Raw genomic sequence first — 12,628 nt, forward strand, 5'->3', positions numbered from 1 at the left:
TCTGGACCTGGAAAAGTGCACATTGGCATTTCACGAACAAGTGAAAAGGCTTTGGCTCCGGACCGCTTTCTAATTTCGGTGGAGATTTCCAATTCACTTTCTTTCCTTTCTTCTACTTCTCTTCTAATTTTCCTGTTCTTCAGGAAACTTCTTTTTCCTAATTCCACTTTCCTCTGTCCATTCTGATTCACTTACAAAGATCCTTCATAGTTATGTGCCCCTAATTATCATATATAATTTATGTGCAAGTTCCCTTACACCTATTACCCTAGCTTTACAGTTCATGAAGATACACATTTTTCCTTCTGCCGGGACTCTAACCCGGGCTATAATCGTTTACACCTATTCCTGCGTCTCTGAATTTGTCGTACATGTACTTTTGCTGGACTGCTCGGTCCCATTTTCGTCTTTGAATTTTCATTCCCCATTTTTACCGATCGGTGCCTTACTTAGAACCTTATCACATTAACTACTCCGCAGAGCAAAAACCACACGTCTGTGTTAAGATATGTTCATTTCACGAGTCCCAGACTCGCCGGGTCCCAGACCCGTTATACTGTAAGTCCCTGACTTATCGAAGAGAACACCCCTGTGGCTCGCTTTTCAAACTATTAACTTTTTAAGGATCACTTACTGACGTCAGACAGCTGCCAATTCTCCAGACGCACCTCTGGAAGGATAAACAGTTTATCCCCCTAGGTTCGTCCAAATTGCTAAAATTGTCCGGGTCCAGATGGAGTTTCAGCAGCCGTCCGCGCTCAGGTTTGTGATCCCGGACAAGCCCCCAAATTGTCATGGAAATATTAATTTTCAAGGAAGCCACAAGAGAGAGTTCTCACCTGAGTAAGGTCTTTATTTCAATATTGCAATATTGGGAGCCCTGTTGCCACTCTGCAAAGTGCATCAGAGACTCAATTTGTTACAAGCAGTACAGGGTTTAATAAGATGTTGCGCTGTAAGAGAAAGCTCAGCACTTTGTCCCTTCAACACTTCCCCTTTCCCTAAGACAAAACAGATTACATCATAAACAAAAGAAGAAGCACCACTAGATTTGTTTTATTATATATTTATAACATTACTTTATTAACCCTTTACAATTTCTTGCATTAGGAATTATCTTTTCGCATACCCCAGCTTGCTCTCCATGAGACACACAGACACACAGACAGGGAGAGAGCATGGGGTCAGAGCACAGGGTCTGCCATAGTACAGCGCCCCTAGAGCAGTTGGGGTTAAGGGCCTTGCTCAGGAGCCCAACGGAGTAGGATTCCTCTGCCGGCTGCGGGCAACCTTCCAGCCACAGGCGCAGATCCTTAGCCACAGAGCCACCGCTCCGCCCTTTTTCAAAGCTTATCAGTTACTTTCGGCTAATCTAATGACCCAGACAGCATATATTGTTTTGGTACATTGTCTTCTAAAGTAACCTAAACAGGGTGCACTTTGTTGATGCACTTTTTTCTAAAATTCTGCCCGTAGCGGTCACATCCTTGAAATATATTTTCTAAAAGCACCAACATATATTTTTTGCAAGGCTCTCTACATTTTAAGAATCAATTTACTTATTAGATTTCCATTTCACATTCCACACTGTAGCTTAACTCACTTTTAAAACACATAGTTTATTCACCCCTTTCATTAATTTATCAGCTTTCAAATCAACAGCATTATCAATATATAGTATTTAGCCTCATCGTTTTCTACATCAGCTTAATCATGTTTCTTGTTTTTTTTTTTCTCGCATTCTCACTGTACATTGCTGTATGGTATGTTATTTTCCCAGTTATTTTGTCTTTGGGCTTCCCAGACCACATTCAGCTGCTGAATGCTCCTACTGTAATATGCTGAAAAATGCCCAAAGGCCTCAATTGCTAGATTGTAAAAAGGGGAGAGATTCAGCTCCACATGATCTAACAGAATCCTTAATATTTAATGTACCACCTATAAGCAGGTGACATATATAAATATAAATGTCTTGTAGCGTAGCTGTTTTGTGCTCAACACAATCTAGCTTTCTGCTGTTTGTCATCTGCTTTGCCTTTTCACTGACGGCTCTACAGATGTGGAAAATCAGAGAGAGAGCTTTACAGATGAGGATAGAGGAAGATGCCCAGAGGGAGGTGCGACAGGCCCAGCTGAAGAAAGAGATCAGAGCTAGAAGGCACAAAAAGGTACTGGAGTAATGGATGTTTGGATTCATCCTCTTAAGGTGAACTTTTCTTCATGCAAATTCCGGACCCGACACTGACCTTGCAGCTATATTTTGTTGTATTTCCAAGATGACCACCTATAGGTTTAAATTAATAACCTAAACTAATACTTTTTGGATCCTCAGTGACCACAATGAGCAAGGTATGTTGGCACCTCTTATATTGTGTGTCTACTCTAGGGTGGCTATGCCAAGATATGCTATAGAGGTGCCAAAGCACCAGATTCTGTTAGCGTTTTGTGCCTCCAATTCATGGTTATAGCACTGCATCTCCAAAGCCCATGGTTTATCTCCAGCCTTGGGCACCTACCTGTGTGGCATTTATTCTGCGTGTTGTGGGATTTAATTCCAAGTAACATCCTAATTTTATCTATGAATAAATACATGTTTTCTGTCTATTTTGGATGTTAATTGGATTGATCACTTTTTTATGCATGCCATAAGAATTCTAATGCTGCAATAATTCTTTTCTCTTGGGTCAGTTCATATTTCACCTGACTCCACTGAAGAGGTGACTACTGATTCCAACTGGTTTCATGAAGTCCCTCTGATCAGTCAGCTGTCTGATGGGTAAATCCAACATGCTGCAGTTGTGGTATGTTAAGCATCAGTGCGAACATAAAGTTTTTATTTTAATCGTTTTAGTATGGTGATATGTAAATGTTTAAAGAGGAACTGTTTTCTATTTTGAGCTCACTTCACCAGCTGAGTTCATGAAATTGCTTTTTCTCTCTTTGCGAATGCATGAATCAGTCTGTTAACAGTACAGTACATGTGCACATTTTTGTGTTAGCTCATGTGCATTTTTCCAAATCCTAGATATAGTTTACCATAAACTGGCTTTGTTGTAATGCCTAGAACATTGACATTGAATATTGATATTGACGATGACTAGAGCAGCAGTCAAAATACACTAACTGAACCTTCGCAAAAATAAACTGTTGTATTGAACTTATGTATAACCCTGATTATACTGCATTACAACAATAATATTTTAGTCATATTAAAACAAATTTCTATCATAATAACTAACAATATGTTGTGGCACCGGTATAAAATGTGAAGTTTTGCTGAAGTATTGACAATGGGAGAAATGTCTGGTCGTGTTTGAATGGATGTTATGTTTCAATCAACAACCACCAGAGGGCAGTAACAACTAAGTAACACTAAGTCATCAAATGTATTGGAAACGCATTTTGGGCTTTGTCCTGAATGATGCAGCAGCAACATACAGTTGTATGCAAAGGTTTGGGCATCTCTGGTCAAACTGCATGTTTCACAGAATCTTTAAATTCTCTAAGGTCTAATCTCTGTGAAGTTAACAGGGTACAAACATAAACATGACATATTTCTGCACATTTCAATGCAGAATTACTATTTATTTTCTGAATTTAACTGTATTTGTCATGTGTCAATTATGAGGTACCCAGTATGAAACTGGTTAGATACATTGCGCATGTTTAAGTAGTTGTTGTTGAAAACACAATGATGTAAATTACCAGTGATCTTGCTTCACATAGGAACACGATTGTACCATACTCGCTAAAGTGTTATGGAACAGTTGCAGTTTGAAGTTTAAGATTTATCATTTCCAATGTGCTATTTTGTTGTGGTGATTTTTATTTTATAAGCCTCTCATATTAAAGTTAAAAACCTAAGCAAGTTTTAGACATCCAGTAGGTAAATTGAAAAAGTACGAACATAATCATTGAAGTAGAAAAACACTTATATATATATCATAGATGGAAAATATATATAATTTATCTGTATTCAACACTACAGTGTTGGTTCAGGCACATTGTGTAATATGTCGGCTGTTTTAACATTTCTTAAGCAGCTCCAACAATTACAGCTACACATCAAAGGACAGGACTTCAGACAGGACCAACCGGTCAACTCATGCTACATATCAAAGGGCAAGACGAATACACATGAAGCTATGAAACAAAACTTCCTGAGATCATACTGTATATAAGAGCTGGGAAACCCTTGCGGTTCGTCTGTCCTGCGGGGCAGACCCAACGCGCATTCATGTCATTACTGAGCTCAATAAAACAACTGAATCCACAAAGACTGTGTCCTGCTCCTTGGTTGAAGGATTTCCCACAACATCATGGTTAGGAGGCCATCTTTTTTACACAGGAATGTGCTTTAAAATAGATTAATTGTTCTGCCACTAGAAAAGTTGCCTATATATTGTTAATTAGTCACCATTGTTTAATATTGCAAAATCTAGTTAGTATTTTGGCCATGTAGTAACAATGTCACACTAATTTTTATCATAATGTTTTTTAGTGAAAGAAAGGTGATTGAGAAGAGTTTATATGGACAGGTAAGGTACACTGCTTGTCTGAATGTAATGGATGCATTTATTTTTCCAGATAGCTCCTTGAGGTTAAAATGCACAGTGTCATAACTAAAGAACAAATGTAAAGAAATATGTTAATTTGTTCCTTCAGTACAGTAAATCCTGAAATGTAGTCCACCTAGCTGTTGCTTAGTGGTTCCTTCCCTGACATGTTCAGCTCAGCTCCCACTAGGATTTGATTGTGGCTGCCCTGTCGTCAGAGCCACATAGCCACTCCTCAGAGCAGAGATATTCCACTATGCCAAAGGTCTGTGCCTCTTTGCCAGAGAATATTAAGCTGTCCAGGTTCCAAGGGGGTGACTTCACTTTCTACCATAGACTCGATGCCAAAAGAACCCTTTGACACTGCCTCCTCTGGAATGAAACAGGGGTCTGCACATTTAATTATTTATAAATTAAGGGATCCATTTGCAAAATATGCAATACTGACCATTCTATTTCTTTGGTTAGACTGGTATCTTGTTGTTCTTGCTTCATTTATATATCAGAAATACTGTACTGTATATATTTTTCTATACATAACAACAGTATATCCATAATAGATTTTTACTATACTGTATGGACAACAGTATATTTGTATTAGTTGCGTCTGTGCTGGCATTCAAAATTTGGTTGCAAATTTCTAAATGTTAACATGGGAAACAATGAACCCTGACAAGTAAGTAAAAGTAGGTCTTATATTGATAGGTGTACTGTATATTGAACATTTTTAGTGCTCTGTGGTTACTTTTGTACTATTGCTTTAAAACAGATAACAACGGAAGAGCTTAATGACACGGCGGAGAATATAGTGGCGTGGGTGGCAGCGTCCATTATCAGAGTGCTGCTTCCAGCCATCTCCCTTTACAATGAAGAGAGGAGCAGGAGCGTGTCTCACTGCTCCTTTGAGTCCCCGGTTTACTTCAGCAGTAGTGAGGAGACACTACAGGCCACCCTGAGTTCTCATTCTCTGCTTGGTACTGAGTCAGGGTCCACATGGCAGTCCCAGAGTAGGAGCAGTAGCTTCAAGTCAACGAGATGCTGGATCTCCACTCCTTTCCCTTCACCCCTCTCGTCCTCGGGTAGTTCAGGAGAAGAAACAGGGAAAAATACACCCTGCAGATTAAAATCCAGAACACCCTCGAAGGAGATTGTGGTTGCTGATGGAGGAGAAGATGCTGGAAAGCCCCTCTCAGAACCTTTGAAGGACCTTTTTGGAATCGCTAAGTCAAGTATAATTACAAAAGCAGAACGTATAGTACAAGATGTCTTTAGCAGAGCCCTCATTGAAGCACAGCTTCCTGCTCAGCTGATGGAACCCCAGTGTTGTGCGTTAGGTGTCTTGATTACCGCTGCAGATCGAATAACCTTGCCACTGAACTTGTGGATGGTGTTCTTGAACGTGTCAACTCTGCTTTGTCAGAAAATAAGCAAAGAATTCCCACCCCAAAGACTGTGCGTGTTAATCTAGAAGCACAGACAGACTCTGTAGCCTCAGAGGTTGCCAGTGAGATTATACAAGTTGTCTCTGGAAGACTCCAGCCTTTTTTCACAAGCGCTGTTGAGTCAGGGTCAACCTGTAGACTCCTGGGTGGCCATGGTGGTGGCCTACATGTAATAGGACAATCCCAGAGACTCCACTCAGAACAATATGATGAGGCGGAGTTAGCTGTCACGGCAACAGAAATAATCAGTACTGTCTTACAAGAAGTCAAGAGTGAATTCTGCAAAGCAAATACTGAAAATAAGATGAGTGACATGAAGGAAACACCTTCAGGGGATAACCAGTCAATGAGTGACTTTGTGTCAGCAATTCTGAAAAATTTAGAAACGATTTCACCCTCCTCCAGCTTATCTGTGGAGGAGAACTACCTTCTTCAGAGTCCTGATGCCCTGCAGAATGAGAGAGATGAGGCAAAAGTGACTAAGAAAAGAACAAATGGCAGTAGCCCCCCATCTTTCAAATTAAAGTCTCACTCCTCGGAATCAAGTGTGGGAATGGAAAGAGCAAACAGTGATATTGCTTTTGGGATCTCTAAAGCCAAAATCATTGAAATTGCTGAGCAGATAGTATCTCAGATCATTGAAAAAACAAAGTGGGATTTCACCCCTGTGGGTAACAATTTACATGAGAGTAACTCAAAAGAGTCATTATTGCTCCCAGAAGCTGCAGAAATCTCCATTTTGGAAAAAAGAAGTCCAAAATCTCAGATTCCCAACAATAGGGTCACTGTTATTGCCAAGGACATTGTAAATTCTGTTTTTGAAAATGTTTTGTTTGCACTGAATTGTATTGAAACAAATAAATATCTGCAAGAATCCAATAAAAATGTTGCTGCTGACTTCCGGTTAGAATGCGGACGGGAAAGGCAGCATAAATACGGATCGCCCGGCAACATTGTAAAAAAGCCCTGAAAAAGTGTTTTTTGAAAAAGGGTTTTTTCTACGTTACGTTTGAAAAAATAATAACTATGGCTGAAGGGGCTGTCAGGAGAAGCAGGAGAAAACTAACGACCGTGGAAAATGTCGAAATTGCAATTTCGGACCATAATCGAAGTAGCTCAACGGACTCTGAACAAGATGGCGCAGACGCCAGTCTTCAGAAAATATTATACGAACTTAGAGACTTCAGATGGGATAATAAAGAGCAGCTTATGGATATTAAACAGGAGCTGAGCAAGGTTAATAAGAGACTGGATAAAGCAGAGGGACGGATCGAAGAAGTGGAAACAAGGGTCTTAACAACAGAAACTGCGATAAAGAAACTCTTGCAACGACAAATTACTTTAGAAACTAAATTAACAGACCAGCAAGGAAGATCGCGCAGAGAAAACATTCGGATTTACGGAATCCCCGAAGAATCGGAGGGTCGCTGCATTGTCACCTTCTTTGAAAATCTGCTAAGGGGGGAACTTGATTTACCGAAGGACGTGGAACTGGGAATTGAAAGGCCGCATAGACAGTTAGCGCCGAGACCTAAAGGCCCTGACGCCAAACCGCGCTCCATTGTCGCCACGTTTTTAAGCTACAAGATAAAAGAGGAAGTGTTGCGTAAAGCTTGGCAAAAGAAAGAACTATTCCACAATAACAAACGCTTTTATGGTAATAATGATTACCCCCCAACAGTACTAAAAAAACGTATGGAATATTCTGAAGTAAAAAAGGAGCTGAAATCGCCGAAAATAAAATTTCAGACTCCATTTCCAGCGAGGTTGAGGGTGTTTTACGAAGACGGCACCTGCCTATACCATTCAGCAGCATCAAGCGACTGTTTACTTGGCAGAAGGCTGGAAGACGGATTAGTCCTGGGAAAGACCAATCCTCAAAACAGCAATATCAGGAGAAATTACAGAATTTCAGGAGAAGACCCCCCTCGCAAGATTGATGAAATTTGATACAGTGAGTTGGTCGTGATTTAATAGTTAATGGTTTTTATTTTTTAAATAAGTTTCCTGCGATGTTTTAAGAGAATTTGTACATGTCGGGACAGATACTTGGTGATTACGACCAGAGTGACTTTTTATTTTTCTGGTTACACACCTTTTTTTTTCTCTTTATAATATAAGTTCGGATTTGCCACTGCCCCCTACTTAAAGGCCCTCCTCCAGAGGAGAAGGAGGATTTCCCTAATCGACTTCCCCCTTTTTTTTTTAAGAAAAAAAAGGAGAGAAGCCCACATAGGGTTCGTTTGAAAAGAACCGCACAGTTGGAAGAAAGTACTCTGAAAGAGATGGAGATGGATACAGTTTTGTTTAAGATTGTTTGGTTAATGTCTTTGTCTATTGTGTTTTTTGATTGTGGTGCATTATTAGAAAAAAATGATAGGAAGAGGATGTTTAACAATATGAAACATATGTTGTATGGGAGAGATTTCGAAAGTTTTACCATTTACATAAAATATGTCCAAGCAAGACCTTATAATAGTTACATTTAATGTTAATGGAGTACTTAACCCTCTTAAGAGGAGTAAAATTTTGTCTAAAATGAAGAAAGAAGGGGCTCATATTGCTTTTTTACAAGAAACACATTTGAGTGTATTGGAACATGAGAAATTAAGGAGAATGGGTTTCTCAAAAATCTATTTCTCCTCATATAAATCTGGCCATAGGAGAGGAGTGGCTATACTGATATCTCAAAAGGTTCAATTTGAGTTGCTTACAGACGTTAAAGATAAGGAGGGGAGATATGTATTAGTATTGGGAAAAATTGAAGGGGAATTACTAACATTACTTAATGTATATGCTCCACCTGGTAGTGATTTTAATTTTTATTAAAAAATGGTCGATTTGATGGTTAATGCACAAGGAATACTGATTTGTGGGGGTGATTGGAATGTGCGTCTTAACCCCAGGCTTGATTCTACAAATATATCTTCTCAGAGAGATTAGTCACTGTATAAAAAGATTAATGTACTGATGGGGGAAATGGGAATAATACATCTTTGGAGAGATTTCTATCCAAGTGGGTGGGATTACACTCACTATTCCTTCCCTCATTTGGAATATTCAAGGATTGATTATTTTTTTATACACAAGAGAGATAGACATAGGATCCAAGATTGTGATATTGGTAGAAGTAATTTTTCAGACCATGCTCCTATGTCATTGTCCATACGATTAAGTAATAATTGGGAAAATACAACATGGAGGATGAACTCAAGTCTGTTGAACAATCCACAATGTAAAGAACAGATAAAACAAGAAATAAAACGATTTTTGGAGGAGAATGATAATGGGGAAGTGAGACCAGAGATGATATGGGATACATTAAAGGCAGTTATAAGGGGGAAAATTATTGCTCTGAGCAGTCATAAGAAGAAGGTAAAGCAACTACAATTATATCATCTGACTATAAAGTTAAAAGAGTTGGAGAAAAAACATCAAGAAAAACAGGATTCACAAATCATGAAAGAAATAAAGAAGCTTAGAAACAAAATAGATGTCTTACATACACAGGAAATTGAAAAAAATATATATTTACTAGACAAAAATGTTATGAATCAGGGTCAAAATCCCTAAAGCTGTTGGAAAAAAAATTAAAAAAACAACAGACCGATAATACAATATATAAAATAAGGGACCAGAACTGTAATGGTGTATTATATAAATGGGAAGAAATTCAAAACACTTTAACACATTTTTACAGAAAATTATATACACAACCCCATTCAGAAAGTGAAGAAAAGATGGATACTTTTCTGGAATCTCTCAGTTTACCAACTCTTACGGAAGATCCAAATAATATATTAAAAACGACTATAACACGAGAAGAACTGAATTCAGTGATTACGAGCCTCAGAGCTAATAAATCACCTGGAACTCATGGTTTTAATTCAGAATGGTATAAAACCTTCAGAGCTGAATTGATATCAAATCTTCTTTCTGCTTGTAATTCGGTATTAATTGATGGGAAAATGCCCCCATCATGGAGAGAGGCTATCATCTCAGTTATCCCTAAGGAGGGGAAAGATAGATTGGATTGTGGATCGTTCAGACCAATCTCAGTCCTTAATGTGGATTATAAAATGTATACAGCAATACTGGCTAAAAGAATTGAAAAGACTCTCCCTCATTTGATACACTATGATCAAACAGGGTATATTCAAAATAGACAACCCATGATAACATTCGACGCACATTGCATATCATGAACCATATTCAGCAACATAATTTAGAAGCTTCTTTGATGAGCCTAGATGCTGAGAAAGCTTTTGACTCTGTTAGTTGGAAATACCTTTATAGGGTTTTAGGTAGGTTTGGGTTTTGTGAAAATATTATTAAAGGTATTCAAACTTTATATGATAGCCAACAGCACAAATTAAAATAAATGGTTATTTATCCGATAGAATAACTTTAGAAAGAGGGACTAGACAAGGCTGCCCTTTATCTCCATTCCTTTTTGCTCTATATATAGAGCCACAAGCCCAGTGGATACGACAAAATAACAAAATAAAAGGTATTTCTATACAAGGTAATGAGCAAAAGATAGCACCGTAGGCAGATGACGTTTTATTATATCTGGAAGATCCCACTAGTTCATTTCTAGAAGTAATGAAACTCTTAGATAGCTTTGGCTTGCTGGCAGGCTATAAGTTAAATGTTCAAAAAACACAAATTCTAACTTTTAATTACAACCCTCCTGATTTTTTAAAAGGCAAATACCACCTTAAGTGGGACCCAAAGTTCAATGAGATATTTAGGAGTCTATTTACCAAAAGATATTTCGGTATTATAATTGAATCTGTAAAAATGAATCTGCTGCCTCGGTTACTCTTTCTATTTCAAGCTCTCCCTGTAAAACTCTCTACAAAACAATTTTCGGAATGGGATAAGATGATTTCTAGGTTTATTTGGGAGGGGAGAAAATCTAGAATTAGTTTCAAAACATTGCAACTTTCAAAAGATAAAGGGGGTATGGCTTTACCAAATTTAAAAGATTATTATTATGCATCTCAGGTTAAACCTCTCATTAATTCCTGTAATCCAGAATATCAAGACAGATGGAAAGATATTGAATTGTCCCTTGTAAATAGCCCCCCAATTCAGACACTATTAGGTAATAGAAATTTAGACAAAATTACTGAAAAAATATTCAATCCATGGATAAAGTTTCAATTAAGGACATGGAATATGATCACAAAAGAGTATAATTTAGGTGAGGCAATAAAGATACTCAGATGGTGCGCCTATGATACAGAGTTTAAACCAAATAAATTGGATAATAGATTTAAATTATGGATTACAAAAGGAATAACTGCATTTTGTAATATAATGGATAAGAATCAGCTACAAAGTTTTCAGTTTGTAGCCATTATTTTAATAAGGAGATTATAAGGGGAGATTTAGATATTGTTAATGATGGAGTAGTGAAAATAGTTATAGAAGCCTACAAATCAGAATTAGGCAAAGGTATTAAATCTAGATTATATAAAAGTTTTATGGAAAAGAAATCATATTCTACAGAGAATATAAAAGATAAATGGGTGAAAGAAAGTGAAGTTAGAATTTCGAATGAAGAGTGGCTTAAAATTTGTGAATTTCAATGGAGATGTACTAACTCGCATTTATGGAGAGAGTTTTGCTGGGAAAACATTGTTCAATTTTTCATTACTCCGGGTCAGAAGGCGCACCATACTGAGGAAAACGCTAAGTGTTGGAGACAGTGCGGAAACCAAGGTAATCATTGGCATATATTCTGGAACTGCCCTAAAATAAGGCTTTTCTGGAATGAATTACATGAGGCCCTGGAAACTATATTTGAAAGGAATGTACCCTTTACATTTGAGGCTTTATATTTTGGTAAACTGGATTTTGATTGGAGGGGAACAGATGAATATTTGTTTGGAGTCCTTATATCAGCAGGGAAGAAAGCTATAACAAGAAAGTGGCTTCTCACAGCTCTACCAACAATGAATGATTGGATTGAATTAATAAAAGAAATATATCTAATGGAAAAAATAACATTTTCTCTAAAATTACAAATGAAAAAAATGGTCAAATATTGGTTTAGATGGGTTCAGCACATTAAACCTTTAAGGTCAGATTTTGTTGAGATACAGAATAACTGAAATGTAATAAGATACATTTATATAGTCTACTTCCTTTTCATATTCATAAATGTATACATCTTCCTTCTTTTGAATGTATATAGTTTTGTTAAAAAGTTATGTAACTGTAAAAATTAGGGGAACAAACAGGAATTTGTGCCTGCAATGTAAGGCTGAATAATGGATGTTCATATATAAAATGGTTTGGTTTTGTTCTCTAAAAATAAAATAATAAAAAAAAATGTTGCTGCTGCTCCTCAAACTTCTAGAGGCAGCACAGAAACAGGATCCATTGATCATACCTTTGACTTTAGTTCAGTTGCAAAAGGCATCGTAAGGACTATATTTGGAAAGCTCAAATCTTTACTCACCCAGACTGAAGAAGATGTATCTAGTTCCAGTTCTCCTGCTCAAAGCAATGCAAAGAGCTCAAGTGTCAGCTCTTCACCAACAAATTCAGTGTTTTCTGATTCTGTGTCAGATATTTCAGATTTGTGCACCTATACAGTAGAAACTGCTGGGGCCATTT

The 12,628-nt window shown here is 37.6% G+C and overlaps 2 long non-coding RNA genes across 3 annotated transcripts in view; one reads left to right on the forward strand and one right to left on the reverse strand.

Moving 5' to 3' along the window:
* LOC148652257 (uncharacterized) overlaps positions 1 to 12,628 on the reverse strand; it is a 75,753-nt gene that overhangs the window by 55,723 nt on the left and 7,402 nt on the right. The gene's annotated exons all lie outside the window — the stretch shown is intronic.
* LOC148652261 (uncharacterized) lies at positions 2,678 to 4,277 on the forward strand. Its single transcript, XR_015925061.1, has 2 exons — positions 2,678 to 2,776; positions 4,044 to 4,277. It is a non-coding gene; the product is annotated as an uncharacterized LOC148652261 (long non-coding RNA).

This window comes from Lepisosteus platostomus, chromosome 11 (assembly GCF_059453375.1).
Source record: "Lepisosteus platostomus isolate fLepPlt1 chromosome 11, fLepPlt1.hap1, whole genome shotgun sequence".
Classification (NCBI taxonomy): Eukaryota; Metazoa; Chordata; class Actinopteri; order Semionotiformes; family Lepisosteidae; genus Lepisosteus; species Lepisosteus platostomus.